General features: G+C 40.7%; 1 protein-coding gene across 36 annotated transcripts in view; it reads right to left on the bottom strand.

The window, feature by feature from the left end:
• LOC116440251 (collagen alpha-1(III) chain-like) overlaps positions 1-16,882 on the bottom strand; it is a 295,630-nt gene that overhangs the window by 131,198 nt on the left and 147,550 nt on the right. For 19 of the 36 annotated variants that reach the window (XR_004238482.1, XR_004238504.1, XR_004238493.1 and 16 more), the window contains 2 exons: positions 14,213-14,369; positions 3,070-3,171 (listed from right to left, as the gene is read on the bottom strand). The exons of 11 other annotated variants lie outside the window; for them this stretch is intronic. The gene's annotated coding sequence lies outside the window, so the exon portion shown is untranslated. The remainder of the gene's footprint in view (positions 1-3,069; positions 3,172-14,212; positions 14,370-16,882) is intronic. 6 more of the 36 variants (XR_004238471.1, XR_004238473.1, XR_004238485.1 and 3 more) reach the window with 3 other exon arrangements.

Below are 16,882 nucleotides of genomic sequence, written 5' to 3' on the forward strand. Positions count from 1 at the left end.
AACCATCTGGACAGACTCCTGAGCCATGTGCCCTGGGATGCACTTGCTTGAGCAGGGAGGTGGGACCAGATGACAATTCTAACAACTTCTGAGACCGAAGGATGAGCAGGGTATGGAAAACCAACACATCAGAAGGGCTTTGTTTATCTCAGTCACAGGAAAAGCTCCAACAGGGCTTCATTTGCATTTGCACAAACACCAAAGTGTGCTACAGTAAGGCTCTTGTCCTGGGTTGCAGTGTATTCTATCACCATCCTCATGAGCTGTTGAAATCAGGTGGGGCAGTGTTTCCTTGCCTCCTCCCCCCAGACTATCTTTCTGTTAATGGCCCATCATTGTCCTGCCACATGACTCAGAGATAGCTCCCTCTGGACTATCTTCTGTTAATGAGCCTAATCAACACTTTGCCTCATGACTCATGACCCCATTGTGAGATGCTCCACCCAGAGGGAGGAACCAAGCATCCCATCGTGGATATAAGCTGGGTCTCTGAACACCAGAGACAACCCTTCCTACTGGATTTCCAGAGGACAGGAGCTGCACAGCCACCATTGGACTTTCTGAGGAAGAGCAGACTGTTTTACTACAGGATCACTGCTTCAGAGGACTGCAGCCACCATTCTACCAGACTGCTACCACCACCGTGCCTAACAGGGTGTCAGGTTGTACCTTGACTCTGTCAGTTTGAACCCGTGTTTTCTTTTACTTTTTTTCCTTTTCCTTAATTTCCATTAAATTGTTATTCTGACTTGGTGCCTCCCACTGGTTTGTTTTCAAACTAGTACCGTTCTCTAAATTGATTAGCTGGAGGAGGGGAAAGCAGACCTTCCTAGCAAGTTGCTTTGAAGACTCATTTGCATGCAGGGCATGATGCGATGAGCAATCGCATGAGGTGATCCAGAGCAGGGGCATCCGCTCAGCTCCAGAGGACTCCGCCCCGGGAGAGACCACAGAGTTAATCCTCAGCTGCAGCTACCAAGACAGTTTTTCCTGAAGTGCTTGGGGGACAGACTAGTTTTTGACACAAGTTTACCATGCTTAATTTGATGCTTTCATAGAAGCATGTCCATCTCCATAATCAAGAACTTTTCTCTTTGCTTTCCTATTTTGATTTTAAGCTTGTCTAGCCACAGTATTTTGACAAATTTAGAGTACATCAGCATTAGGGATGTAATACATTCAAGTGATGTTGCAGACAAGCCGTATGCAAACTGAGACAAGTCTGGGAATCCATGGGGTCATGGTGAAGTGCTAGGAACAAAGGGAAAAACTTCACGGGGAGGGATTATTCACTGGTTTCTGACACAGAGTTTCAAGCTGAGAGAATCAGCTGCTTTGAAAAAGTCTCACATCATCACGTATGTCCCTTCTAATAAAAACATCAGGTAATCTTATGTTCCAGATGTAAAGTACTCAGATAGCTTGCTTATTGACTGCACAATGGTATTCAATAATTTACAGTGGTAAATTCTTCATTAAAGCTGGTTTCTAGCTGTGTCTCAGAAACTGAATGTTCATTTAAGTGAAAAGTGACCCTGAAACCATTGATACTGAGCAATCTGACCTTATGTGGGAAAGTGTGCAAGTCATCAGACAGATTGCAATAACGTATCTGAGAGGTGAAAGATAAAAGCCCAACTACAGTTGGCTTGGCAAAAAGTGTTCTCACAGGAACATACTGCTCCATCAACACTGCCATTCACAGAAACAGACCAGCTTTAGGCATGGTTTCTAAGATGCAGAGGAGTCTGCAGATCAGACAAAAATCCCTTCTTGAAAATGAGAACTTAAATTATTTGCTGAACTGAGATGGACCAATCAACCCAGGCGAGAAGAGAGTAATTCCCCAGGAAAACTGCCGTGTATACAGCTGGCCTGCATGATGAGAAGGGGAGCTTGAACTTGTGGCTCCTGCCTGCCAACAAACTTTTGTAAGTAACTAGACCAAGACCATTTAGTAACTAGACCATAGAGACTTGTTTTAGTCTCTATGAGTTCAGGAACTCAATGACCATTTTATATATGTATATGAGAGTAAGACCATTCACCAGGCAGGTGGTCCCACACTCTTGCATCTCTAACCTATAATTTTTCATTGGAACTACATTTCACTGCTCTAGTTCCAGCACCTCTAGGTGAGCTACATGCCTCACATTTCAATCAAGGTAATTTCCAGCTACTGATAATTTTTATCCTCCTACTCTTACACTGATTTATAGAAACTGTGATGAAAGATTAGGAAAAAAAATCTGTTAGTGTTAAATTGCTTCTTTTTTTTAATAGTAAGCTGGTTACATTAAACAAAAAAAAATATTAAACTGCCACACTGACATTGAGCAGCAAGCTGAATTAGATTTGCTTATTGAAAAAAAATTCAGCAGAAATGAATTTATATTTCCTTAAATGCTGCATACGTGCAAATATTCTTAATGTTCAGTGAGCAGGCAGTTCAGTAAACCTACAGCATGCTATAAAACCTTAGCAGCATCTGAATGGGAATATCACAGAAAAAGGAAATATGGGTGCAAAATATGCTGGGACAGAAATCACCACTTCTCTGTACAATTACATAGTTTATTACAGCTGATCTTTCACACAATTAGTAAATTAGATCAGGATGTTCTAAGTTCCTCTTTTCAGCAATCTGCAAAATATTAAAAGCAATAAAATAATAAATGCAGACATTTATACTGAAGTGCCTATGGGGCAAGTTGCCATATTTCAGGCTTACTAAGGACTTTATTGCCAAATCCCAAATTATGGGACTCTGACATAAAATGAATCCTTTTAGTGCAGCTGTGTTTATTTTAGTACAGAGTATGCCTACGTTTGTGCTTTAGTTCAGATCATGAACATGCTTTTGAAGGCAGATTGTGCAGTTGCTGCCACTTAGCATGCTTTGATTCATATGATGGAAAGGCCTCAGAGGATACTTTTACAATTAACCAGATTCTTTTCAAATTAAATCAAACTGGATGATGGGGTTGAGGAACACATTTACTGTCCTCCAGCTGCCATGACCATTTTGTCCTTTGGACCAGAACAGAGCTAGTTTGAAGCAAAACTCACCTGAAATGGGAAAAAAATTGCCCTCAGTGAGTCCTCAGCATCAGCTGGATCTCCTCCTATGGCACTGAACTTCTTGCACGTGTAGGTACAGCCTCCAGAGACCTACAGTAAGTACCAACAATTCCTTTCCATCCTTCATAAGGAAACAAAATCTCAGCCTCAGTGTCCTGTGGGTTTCCCAGGCAAGTGCTTTTGAGCCTCTGATGTACAAATGAGATCACAAATTAACAACTACAGAGAAGTTTAACCTAAGATCTTTCCCAAATGGCAATTGACCTAATATTATCCTACAAAACCACCAATGACGTTTCAAATCCTGCTGGTGTATGTCATTAGAACAACATTGCTTATGTCATGTCATATTCATGGGCTTACATGAAAACCCCCAGAAACAAATACCTCCCTTTTGTCTTTATTTTAGACTGTAAGGCCACTGGCTTAGGCACCACAACATTGTGATATGAGAGTGGAAATCCCCATTCTGTTCATGACTTGTACTTGCTGCTGCTTATCAATTCAGCAACATCACCTCCCTGTGTATGTACTTCATGAAAGCTAAGCATGCTGGTCCACACATTTAGCAATTAGGGATTTCCACCTTTAGTTAAGTTATGCACTGTTACTGAAGTGTCTCAGAAGGACAGTCAGTCTCAGTAATACAAAACCTCCTACAACAGATAATGGCGCTACTTCAATGTCAAGTACCTAGACTTGTTGAAATATTTTAAATTTAAATTTGAAATCAAACCATAAAAGTTGTACAGGATATTTTAAGTCAAGTATAAGCTCTGCTTCTGTGACCTTAGACTTATCTATATCATTTGGTGATTTTATTTATTTTGCTTGAGGATAATAAATAACGGGAGTAACAGCTAGTTTCCATGCAGCCACATAATGATTAGTGCTCCCAAGGACAGAGCTCAAGTGAATGTCACCCCTTAACCCTGTATCCCCTCAGGAAGTTTAGTTGTTAACATAGTCTCAAACAAGAGCAAAGTAGTATGTAGCACATACAAATTGCATAGTTATGTAATTATGCAAACGACACTTGCATGAAATATGTCATCCATAAGAGAAAAAATACCACTAAGCCTTGTGGAAAAGAGTTTGCTGCATTTAGAGGAACTAAATTTAGATGCCTAATCTAAACACCAAGGCAGCCATTATCTGATTCTGTTTATAATCTAACCAGGGAATAATTGCAACTCACTCTGCCGAGGAACAACATAATTTTCAAAGTAGTGGGTGGAAGCCAGTGATGCACTGGGAGGGATTAGGAAATACATGAGCTGGATGGCAAAGTCTTTGATTCTGAATGGAAACAGAAGGAGACCCTGGCACATCCGGGTCAGCAGTTTCCTACCAGCCAGGACTTTGAGGACATGCTGTGTAGACCATATTCGAGTCCTTGCCCACACATAGTAGATCCACTTCTGTAGCTTGCCAACAGATGTATTTCACAGGCTTTTCTGGATTTGATACAAGGATAGAACCAATCTTGAGTTTCCTGAGTTCCCATTGCCTACATTTTTATAAGGCTGTGACTGTGTTACTCAGTTTTGGCATCGCAAATGTACAGTTCACTTTGCTTTTATATGTGTGTGGCATAGCAAGCTTTAAGAGGATAACACTGGCATGCTCTAGCAAAGCAACCACACCAATACAATCCTCCAGGGGCGTGTTCCACCTTAATGCCAGGGCCAGCCTAGGAGCTGGTAATGCTAGAAACTGTGTGTAAGAGACATCTTTCACTAGCCAGCAGCACAGGACTGACCCTAGGAAGTTGTAGGAAAATAAGAACCAAATGGTAAAATGGAATGTCTGAACATGGAAGGTCCTCTCAGGAGTTCTTAAGAATAGCAAAGCCGAGGCAGGACTTCTGCCTGCCTGTCATTTAACTTAAATCATAGCTATTCCCTGACAACACAAGATCAATTTGCAATGCTTTGGAGATTCCGTGTGTGTTTGCTTTGCTTGCTTTCTCTTTATTTGGAGAATATAAAAGAGGATAGGAAAAAAGACAAAATTTTCAGAGGAAATCTTGTTCCCAAGGCAGAGAGCGAGCAACTGGAACAAAAAAGCCTTTTCTTGATAAGGAATAGAGTGGAATTACAGAGCCATGAACAAAGCAGCACTATGTAAACCAAACTTAACACAGCCTGATAGGCCAGTCAGGTGTATAAACATGTGGACATCAGAAATCTGCTTACACAGAAACAGAAGTGATGGCACTGAAAAACTTTTCAGAGAACACATTATTGCTGAAAGGCGGGTACAGAGTTTAACCCAGACTGGGAAAACTGCCTGCACTTTTGGTTTTCCAGTGAAGGTGGTAAAGCAGGAGTTATTTCAAGCCTAGACATGTAGACACAGGGAGCAGAAGAAGTTGTTTGTGAGAGGTAGGTGAAATTGCCAAAGAACATTAGGACTGGGTGGGAGTTAAGGCTGAAATAAGTAGCTGTGGGGCAGCTGAACGATCATATCCCACGAGGAGAATTGGTCATGCTCATCTTACAGAGAAGACTCATATACTGAGGAATGACTTACCTTTTTTTGAAAGTGCAAAATGTAACAGAAGATCCCAAGATGTACATTATCTACAGCAAGAGTGGAAAGCTTAGACCACTTTATCACTATACTACAAAAGAACTTGGTATCTTCTGTGTAAAGAGACTTTATGATGAATATTTAACATCTTTTCAAGATGCAGTATCAAAACCACTGGAGCTTCTAGAAGAAGAAGAAAAAAGAGAGGTTCATGGAAATGTCTGTTAAACTTGCTAGTTCTGCTAAGTGGATAAAGTGGAAGGAGAGCCTTACTTACACAAAGAAACCATAACAGGGGCAAAGCTAGCTTTCAGTAGTAGGGGGAAAAAAAAGAAATCTCAGTGGGGGACCAGAAAAAAGGCAAGACAAAAAAGGCAAGAGAAAATTATTTAGGACTCATCCACAGAGCACAAGAAGAAACTAAATTATGAAGACTGGTGCAGCTAAACTCCAAAACTCAACACCTTTTGCTATTCTGAAGCTGAAACTAGAACAACAGGTGCTGCAAATCCTGTCAATCTTTGTAGTGGTTTTGTGAGGTGGGCAGATGGGCCCATTATAAAATCATCAGCTTGTACACAGCATTTCAGTACAGCTCAGTTATGACCAGTGCATCTATTTCCATGTTTCAATTCCCACTTATTTCCTTCTTTGCAGTGAAGAGAGCACAAATGCAGAGACAGAGCAATTAAATTGTCATTCACAAAGGCTGGAATTGAAGCACCTCTTCCCAATAGGGGCATCTATGCCTGCATTCACATTATCACTAGATCCTTCACTGTTTCCTTTTCAGTGGTTTTACAGTTGCCTAATAATTAGATATTCCCTTAACTGCTGAAAAAACTCCAGGAAACATGATATGAAAAAGAAAAAATAAATGAGAAAGTGGTACATCTGTCTGAGGAAATGCAGAGAAAGCCAAACTCCATCTGTCTGCATTCATCTGCCTGGACATCCAATGTAGATTGTCCAAAAGCCACACACTTGCAGAGTAGGTAGAGCTGCCCATCAATTTGCACACCAGAGCTGGCCACATTAGCTTGCCACCAAGAGAATGTGCTGATTCAGCCTTTTGGCCAGCCCTGCCTCATGTCCCATTAGCCCTGGCCATAGGAGACTTGCCCAGTCTCGCTGTTCCCAGATGAAATTTATTCCCAAAATCTATCCCAACAAACCACCACAAAATACTATCTTAGTTTCTTAAGCTATAATTAGATATTTCATTCCCCTTGCACTGACCTACTGCTTTTGAGAAAATTTTGCCTCTGTTGCTAGATAGGAATAGTCTTTTCCATATGTAACAAGTTTTCATTAATTGTTTTTACTGGTGTCCTTTCAAAATCACAGGCCCCAGCATATCTCCAACTAACACCTGGTGACAGTTGCTTTAAAATCTGTTTCTGCATGCAAGAGTTGACGGGCGAAAGAGGACAAGATACTGGCATTGCAGCACAAATAAAGGTGGCAGGTCAGGTCCAGAGTGAATGACAACAGCATCCTTCAGGCTAGGTAGGGAAGGGCAGGACAGGGAACACAGGTGCAGTGCAATTGAGGGGCAGATGGGGAATAACTGATAGGAACACATGGAGAGAGGACAGATGATCCTGAGGTTTATAAACCCTTCTGTATTTCTTGAGGCTTAGCAGCATTCAGCCAGAAGCAGGAGCTCATTTTATTTAAAAAGGTGCTATCTTGGCATTACAGAAATAGACTGGTCTCTGACTGGAATGACATTAATCAGTCTCACTATCACTGCTATAACAAAACTCCTCTCTGTAGCTACATAGGATATGGCTACAGATATGCAGAATATGGCTCCAGCAGAGCATGGTCAGGGACTACTGCAGCAGATGATTTCCTAACAGCAGTAGAGCCATGTCTGTATTTATCCATCCTGCTGAGCTCTGTGCCCTGCTCCTCAGAAAAGTGGCCTTTGCCATATCCCAACACGACAGATGTATCAAAAGATCTGCTTCTTGGTGACAGCGTTGCACATAATACCAGGTGCAGAACACGAGATGATATCAAGGAGTTGCTTAGCTATCCTTGCTTGCTCAACATCTGTAAAGTAACAATGATGAAGCTAATTAATTGGAGGCAATTAGTGCAGGTATCTGAAGCAGAAAGAATATTGTACAAAATTAAACAGATTGACTTTGGATGTGGTTGTGTCTTTTTCTACCTTGTCATGATAATTTCTATTGAGTTACACAGTTGACATCATGGGAAGAATTCAGTTTGGTGTGAAGATATTTACGTATAGGCATTCACAGACAAATGCCTAACCTCTATCTTTATTAGCAAATGCTAAGGAGCTCCTTAGGGAGAGCTCACTTAGACACCTGCCTAGAATTCAGATGCCTAAACATAGACAACCCATGCTGTTTGGGTGCTGTGGAGATCCCTGGACCAGTCCCTAGCTTATGCTCCAGGGAGTGCTCCTGGACCCCTCTGATACTGGCCAGTCTTGTGCAGACATCTGGGGGACCAAGGGGCACCTCAGAGGGCCCTCAGAACTGTGGGCAACTGAGAATTGTCCATAATGGCCTTGCTGAAATTATTTGGACTGTCTTGTGTTCAAGAAATGACTGGACAAGGCATTCAGTGCCATGGTCTAGTTGACACGGTGAGCTTCAGCCAAGGGTTGAACTTGATATCAGAGGCTTTTTCAACCTAATTGATTCTGTGACTCTGTGATCTGCAATAATTTTCTGTATTTGTTTCCATGAATATATAGCAAGGTTTTATGCTTACATAATGTACATAAAAATAATGCTCTTGAAAGTAGATGGTCTCTGTCAGCTGAAGTTTCAGTTATGTAAATAATTTACTGTATCTTCATTAAATCCATGAACTTTTCCTTTGTTAAAAAAAAAAAAAAAGCAGCAAACAAAACCAAACATATATCCCAAAGAAATCTGTCTTTGCACACAATTTATTTGTATTTCTGAGTTTTATAAATGAGCTCTCCACATGTCTCCATTAAATTTTTAGTTCAGATCAGGAATGCATTTCTGAAGCCAGATCTCCCAGTTTTGCCCAGTTACCATGCCTGCTTTCCCTCTTGATCTACACTCTCATTGTATGTTTCAGAATCACTAGACTGAGATTCTAGATATGATGGGGGATTAAAAATTCAGTATTTGGAGAGACATTTAACTACTGTTTTTCAAAAGCTGTGGTGAAACAAGGAGCTAAGAAATTAGTAAGCAGAGAGACCTTCCAAAATAGAAAGAATCTTCAGAACAAAACACAAGTTTATCTGAGGGTTACTGCAAAGGGAATCAGTAGCAAACACAGTAGGGAATCAAGGAAGAAAACATCCAGATTAATATATTGCATGAATCATGAAATATTACTGAAATAATAATGCATAGCATCTCAGTAGCTTTTTTTGGCAGATTACATGGTCAATGGAACAGGATATAAATACCAAACATTGATTTTAATAAGGCATTTGAAACATTCTGAAATATTCTTACATTCACTGGTTTGGACATACTCAGGGTACCATGCTTTATCTATCTGTAATATCACACTGAGACATCTGACGTGGTATTTCCACTATATTCACATTTGGGAAAATGAGGGGACCGTATGTCAGTTTTACAAATAACAATATTTTTCCTTGGGGATGGGACAGCAATCTCTTATTTTAAAAACTGACCAAAGAGATCTCCATTATTTATAGTCTCACGTTCAAAGCTGCAGAACCCACTTTTCAAGCATCACTGAAGGTCAACAAGTGCTGGAAAGAATTGTTAATTAATTTGAGTTCCAAATGAGGAGCATAGCAGGGAAACACGTTGAGAAACCATATAGCCTGTCTTCTTGACTAAGGCTCTGGAGAGAGACTTGGGAAATTCAAAAAGAGCAGCCAGAAACCAAGTCAAAATCTGCTGTTTGTAATGTGGGCATCATTATGTGACTTGATATCATAAAATCCAGACAATAACCAATTTCTTGGTTCATGGGAGGAGCCCACAGAACAGAAACACAAATACCTAAGGCAATGCACTAAGGAGCCTCATGATATTGTCTAGAAACACTGAAGGAGATACAAACTGGAGAAATGCAGAGAAGGGAATCTGATGAATCATACACTGCAGGATAGACACTCTGTGGGAGAAAGGGAACAGAAAGGTAGCAAGGCTGAAAAAGATATGAGCAGTATACACAGGAAGAAGGGTCAGAACTGGGACTGTGGTATTCAGTAACAACAAAAATTAAGCCCCAACTAACAGCCAGTGCAATTTGCAGCTCTTTTATTAGTGCTCCACTGTGTGCAGTCTGTAATACAGAGCTTATGAGCAGGAAGGCACCAGGTCCCCCCCCCACCATGGGTTTACCAAGTCCACCTGGGAGATGGCAGGGGTTGGGTGGCACTTCCTGCTGGTATATTCTTGAAAGCCCACCCCAAACACTGCCATCTGGCTATCTTCATGCCAGGATGAACTGGAAGGGATCCAAACAAAAGCAAGACAAATGACAAAGAGCTGGAGGGAATGACTTCAAAGGAAAGATTAAATGAGCTAAAATATGCATAGCATGGCTAAGGAACCACTGTAGGTCAGGACACAGGGAATACAGTAACTATGAGCCATTCTTAGGCAGAGGTGTAAATGAAGAGGTCTATCATTAACAGTAAATAGGCAGGCAGAAGAATTTGTCATCTTATTAATATTCTTCTCCTTCAATTTTTGCTTGGTACATGGTAGCTTTACTGTATCATCATGGAATGCCAGCAGCAGGAAAGACACAGGCACTGAAAAAACACCCCTCTTTCTTACTAGTGAATTTTGAATTTTGTTTTATAATTCATTTCATTGCCTCCTCTCCTTTCTTACTGCTCTAGGCCAGGCTCATCATTACACAGGACTAAAGAACGAGTTTTCTATGAAACCAAGAATATTTCAACAAGGCATGTTCAAAATTATTTATGAACATTTCCAGTACTGCTACAAGATTGCTCCTTCTTCTATGCCTTGCAGGACCAAAAAGTCTTGGAATTCCTTGGGTTCATATAATTTCAATGAAATAATAAATGATATAATGATTTTTCATGAGCATTCCTCCTCCCATCTGTTTTTGTTGTTATTTTTTTGTTGTTGTTGTTTGTTCGGGTTTTTTCTGTTCTTTGGGGCACAGGCAGAGACATCTGAAAACAGATTCACCCAAGTCTCACCTCTCAGAAGGAGAATCCTTGTCCTGGCATCAGTTCCCTGTTTAGGTAGATTGTAGCTAATCAGGGAGGGCAAAGACTATCTACGGAATTTGTGCCTAGGACAATTCTTTCCATGTTACTCTCCCCTATGTCCAAATGCTAATTTTTCAACAGCCACCTTTGTACTGTTTTCCTTACATCAGTTTCTTCTTTGATTACTAATGATGGTAAACTTTTCTCAGTAAGGATTTACTTCCCTTGTAAACCTTTTGAAGATGTCACTCCCACTATACCTTTTCTTCCTTCTCACACTTTACGCACTGGTGTAATTTATGCAGCTCCTTTTGTGTTATTTTTAACATCAGAAGGCCACTACCTCGGCTGCCTATAATCACACAAGTGAATGTTTAACACTGAGGAAGGTTTTCTTGAATCATGGAAGACTGAGTTTCTTCCAGGCAGTAACATTACCCCCAGTGATATGAAAGAGAAAGACACTTGCTTTGCTAAAAATTGTTTTAAAAGTATGAGTTAAGAGCATCTCATTCTTTATGTTTAACAGCCATTTGACCAGGAACTGAAAGAACTGAAAGAAAACGACTGAATCACAGAAGTTACAGCTGTGCAAAGCTCGCACACTGGGACTTGCCTTGTCTGCTCTATGTTCTGCTCTTTATATTATGGAAGAGCTCCCTACACCACCATTTGCTTTCTTTTTCAGGTCATATACTCATGAGTTTATTTTGATGAATTTCCCCATAAAAAATTGGGTTTGAGTAATCTCTTTATGGGAGTGGAATGGTGCATTTTGGCAAAGAACCTCTGTATGATATTGATACTTCTGTGCAATATTATGCATACATTACAACCAAAATTAAATTTCACACTGCGGTATTTTATATTGTCAAAAATGAGCAGTTCTGGGGATTCTATTTTATTTAGAAGTGAAAATAGATGGAATTCTATTTTTTTACAGGATCTGGTAATACCTTTTCTTTTCCCTTCTTGTTGCTTTCCTGGTGAGCAAGCAATCAAATTTTAAAACGATTATCTTTTCCCAACCTTTGGCTATAGTTAACAATATCACTTAGAGACTGCAGTTTGAAAAGTTACAGTATAATTGATGCAGCATGAAGTGAATCAAGAGGGCAAAGTTGATAAGCAGATATTAACATAATCTGCTCCTCACATTCCAGAGAAGTTCACATTCTTTCCCAGCATGTAATTTCCTTATAGAAAAATACTTCTACCTTCACAGCACAGTTCTTTCTTGGATGCACAAATGACAGCTTTAACATCCTGAAAGACACTCTGTAGTCTTCCCTGCTGACATAGCCTGGACATTCGGAAGTGAAAAATGCCCAAGTTTGGGAGGGCTTTTGCACAGAGAGCAGTCAGCCAACAGCAGCCTTCTCATGCAGCTGTTTCCACATACATACAGAGCCAAAGGCATGAATAAACCTTTTAGCTTCCTAATAACATGTAAACACACTCAAATCAGTTCTGCATTAGATTACTGATTCTCATTTATGTTACTGCCTGAAAACATATGAGAGTGGCTCAGAGGAGATTCTTTTTTTTTTTTTTTTAATTTACTTAATTGTTTGAATAAGCAGACATTAAAGGAAAAGGGCAGATTAATTTGTTCTCTGAAGGGATGCATGCATTGCTAGCTTTCCAGTGGGGCACACTGTTTCCTCTCTACTGCAGGCACACTTCTGAAATTAAAAATTCCAGAATAAAGCCAAAGGTTTAGATACCACCTTATTTGGGCTCATGATTAAGCTTTCAGGTACTGTTTACTAACACGGCCATTTTCCAAATCCGACCACACACTTGTGAGATGAACCAGTTTTGAAATACCCCATTTGCCCATGCTCCACACAGAACCAAGGAGTCATATCTGTGATATCTCACTCTCAAAACCAACACAGCAAGTTACTTCTGCTGCTTCAAGTAGTCTCTGCATCCAGCATGGGCACCAGCGTGTGAAGAGAAAGGGACAGAAGGATGTGAAAAAGGACTGAAGAAGTCAAGTGTGGTGGGGTTCCTCCCTCAGCATCTCTCCTGGATTCCTACCTGGAGACTACAGTCAGTCAGAAAGCTCAGCAGCTTCCCCATATCTCCAGATGTACTCACATGGCACATGATGCCTTGAAGTGGCTACCTAAAACCAGAGGCTAGACAAGAATAAGAGACTAAAAGTAGGTATTTATTAGAAGGGCCTTCAAAGGTACACCTTGGGAGTATAAAGCCTATAAGGGGCTCCACCCAAGATGGACCCTGGGTCACAGGTTCTTCGCACTTTTATAAGTGTGGTCCACTTGCATATCAGGGTTAATTCTCCAATTATAACTACAGTTAATGATGTAATTACCCCAAGTTTGCCCCTCCTCTTCAAAGGCTTTTAGTTTACATATTTTGGGGCCTGGGACAATCAAGGTGTTTTCAGAGAGCAAACCTAGAGAGGGTTTGTTATGTCTAATCAGCATGAGAGAACAGCAGCTAACAGGCCACATGAAACTTCAGAGTTACACAGTAGGCAGTACAGGATTTGAAAAATATAAAAGTTAAAACCTAAGGCATCACAAATAGGTCCTGTAGTTATATGTGGCTATTTGCCAGCTAGACACGTCAGAGGAGACCCTATAGGATCTCCTTCCTGACAGCTGTTTCCCAGAAATAGAGCCAGTGTTAATAACAGAAACAGGCAGATGCAGCGGTTGCTCAGCACATCGGAAATGAGGCCACTTGCATTTAAGAGCTTATAAATGGATTTGGTTTTCTAATTTCAGGACCTGCATTTGAGGGAAAAAAATCCTAATTCATCATATGGTTTTCATTTTTAACCTCTCTGTAGATGTGCAGATCTTTAATTTTCAGTTCCGTGTATAGACATTATAATATCTCTAAGTATAAATCAGTCAAATGGTCTTCCTGTATATAAATTTAGTATTCCCTGATCAATGTATCTTTCATATGCATGAAAGAACTACCCCACACGCTACTGTGTGTAGCCTCCTACATTTCCCTGTTCTTTTATTCAGTGGTATTGGATTTTCTTTTTTTTTAAGTGGTCATACTCCTTTGACAGTACATAGCTGTCTTGGTTCTGTCTCACAGGTTTCTACACATCAGAGACCAGCTTTAAAACTATTTTGACAGGTTAAAAGCTGGGATTTTTCCAGGGACAGGATGGAGAGAAGCAGGAATGAGAGAAGTGAAAAAGAGTATTCCTTGACACCCCCTAATCTCCTCAGAGCAGATGGCACTGTTGTTTTCAAGTGGCTTCTGTGCACAACAGCCATTGCAAAAGAGTGAAAGTTGGAATGCTGAAAATAGTCTTTTTGGGAGATACATACATATCTGTCTGTGCATCTATCCAATATGCCCAGCTGTGAATGCATGAGCAGACAAATGAGCAAAGCTTACCTTCCTTCTTCCTCCCCCTGTCCATTCACTAAAATTAATTGTTCCCCAAGATGCTGTAGGCCACATTGTTAATTATTGTCTCTCTCTTCTGCACCTGAGGCATCACACTGGTTTAGAAAACAGCCTGGAAACAGATGGAGAGCTGCTGGAGATGAATCTGAAGGTATGTGAAAAAAAAAAAAAAAGGATACAGACTTTATGATACTGCAGGCTCAGATGGTCTATTAATTTTCAATAATATTCTGGAAAGGGAGGAGGTCTCTACATGTTTTTAGGCTTAATTTGTTTTCAAAAAAGGAGTTACAAGAGCCAATTACTTTTATGATTTCATCACAATCATTTACACGCTTAAAGAATATTTATGGGAAAATATTCCAGTCATCCCTGCACCAGCCTTGCTGTTCCTTAGACAAGCCTTCCCCAGCAGGCAGCTGTACATGCACTGTGCCTGACAGCACCAAGGCTGCCTGTCTTGCAGACCAGACAGAAATGCCAGCTTGAACTGGATGCAGCCTCTTGCCTGCTGCCTTAATGCCACTGGCTCATCCCCAACACCTACCTAGCAACCGGATTCTGCCACCATGTTGCCACAGAAAGCCACAGCAGCCTGGGGCAAAGCTGTCCCTTACATGCCCAGCCTGCCTCCACCCCACTTGCATGAGACAATGTCCTGACACAATCTCAACAAAAATGCTCCACTCTTTGATCCAGCCTGGCAGTTAACAAAAAGCCACTGCAATTGTTGACACCAACTGGTTTTTCATCTTCCCATGCTGAGGATCAAAGCCAGTACAACCATAACAACGAGGCAGGGATGTCTCTAATGGTGCTCAAAGCTGTCCTGTCCTTGCAAAGGCACACAAAGCACAGGCATCCAGACCTACCCGGTATGCATCATGCCAGCTTCAAAACAGGTAAAAGGGTTTCCCTTTCACAAGTACTTCAATGTGATCATTTTCTGTGTAAAAGTACCCAAGAGACGTATCCAAAAACCATAAGCTCTTCTAATAGAGCCATCTTAGCCTCTTCTAAGGGAAAACTACTGCTGCACATAAGGAACATTTGCAATTTCTAAATGGGGAAAAAAGCCTTTCAGACTTGGCTGGAAGTTCAGCTCTGCACATTAGCCAAATTACTTTAGAAAGGCAGTGGAAAAGTTATTAATAGATTTATCAAATGACTATCCAAAGGAATCCAGACATTTTAGCCAAGAAGCAAGAAAAAGCGAGTTAGATATAACACGATCTCTGATCCATATAAGAGTGAGGAAGAGAAGGTGATATTTACAATGCAATGGCCACCCTTCCTTTTCCAATGTTGGCATTGTGCATATTTTTCTGGAGCAGAATCTACTTGGTAGAGACTGGTACACAATTTGTCATGTGTTTTACACAGTTTGCCAGGCTGTTATATGAATGTGTAAAGGAACTCTGGAACTTAAGTATGGTGTAATTTTCTGCAGTACCCAAATTCTGCATATAAGTATTTTGCAATCCAGTAGAGATTTTCAACTGACATCACTTTATGAAATTCTTGGTATAGAAACAACTAAATGCATAATGCATTGTATATGCTCCCATACATTTAGCTTAAATCACTAAATCTACTGTCTCTCACTCTTTTAAAAAACTCATCAAACATAATAATAATGTCACAAGAATCAGTCTGTATCATTATCACCTGTACAGGTTAATAAACAGTTTATTGTTGCTTGACCTTGGGATTCCTAATCAAGGACTGGAAGTGAAGGATTCTTAATTTGCCTTTTCTCCTGTTCTGCAGATGGTGCAAAACATGAACATTTAAAGCCAGTAGGGCTGGGTACTTCTCCAGCTCCCCCTCTCTCTGCAAAAGCACTATCAAGGCCTCAGGCACTCCATCTGCCCCATGGGTAAGAGGTGGAGGTAAAGGTGGCTCTTGCTGAATTATCTTGCCCCTCGGTGCTGCAGAGGATGAGATGGGTAACTGGCCAGCAGTGGTGCTAAGCCAGAGCACTGCAGACCTCCAAAAAGCAATGCTGCAAATAATACTAACATTTGATCTGGAAAGGACAATCTATTTCAACACTTCTTTAGATTCCTTTCTTCCTGCACTGAACCTTTTGTTTTATTTTGGACAACAGTTCTTCGGTAAAATGCAACTGTCTTCAACAAATTGCTTTTCCCAGCTGTCACTGTCATTGTACCAAAAGTTCAGGGTGATTTATTTGACCTGTAGCAGAGGCGTAAGACTAAGACTTTAGCTCTTCTCCATTCTAACAGGAGTGTTTCCTCTGGTAGGAGCAGTCCACTGATGGGGGCTATTGACTGTAGATAGGCACAAAAGAAAGATGCCAGTATGTGGATACCTATCAGACACTCTAAGGTTTGTAGGCTGGGCTGAGAGCAAATTTGTCCAATGGTGGGGATATATAATAGACTGTGCCCTGGCTGTCATAGGCCCTAAGACGCTTCCTCCATTTCTGCCTTTTATGAGGGAAATGAGAGAAGATCTATGAAATCAATTCACACTCTCAAAACGGTGCTTTAGTCATGGGTCACACAATTAGCCACATCTGCAAAGCAGTACATTTGCTGATTGCTAAATTCTCACTTCCAAGAACCTGGGCTAAATCTTAGTTTAAACACCTTGGTACATGGAAAAGATGTTGCCACTGCACACCTACATGCC

This window comes from Corvus moneduloides, chromosome 2 (assembly GCF_009650955.1).
Source record: "Corvus moneduloides isolate bCorMon1 chromosome 2, bCorMon1.pri, whole genome shotgun sequence".
Taxonomy (NCBI): domain Eukaryota; kingdom Metazoa; phylum Chordata; class Aves; order Passeriformes; family Corvidae; genus Corvus; species Corvus moneduloides.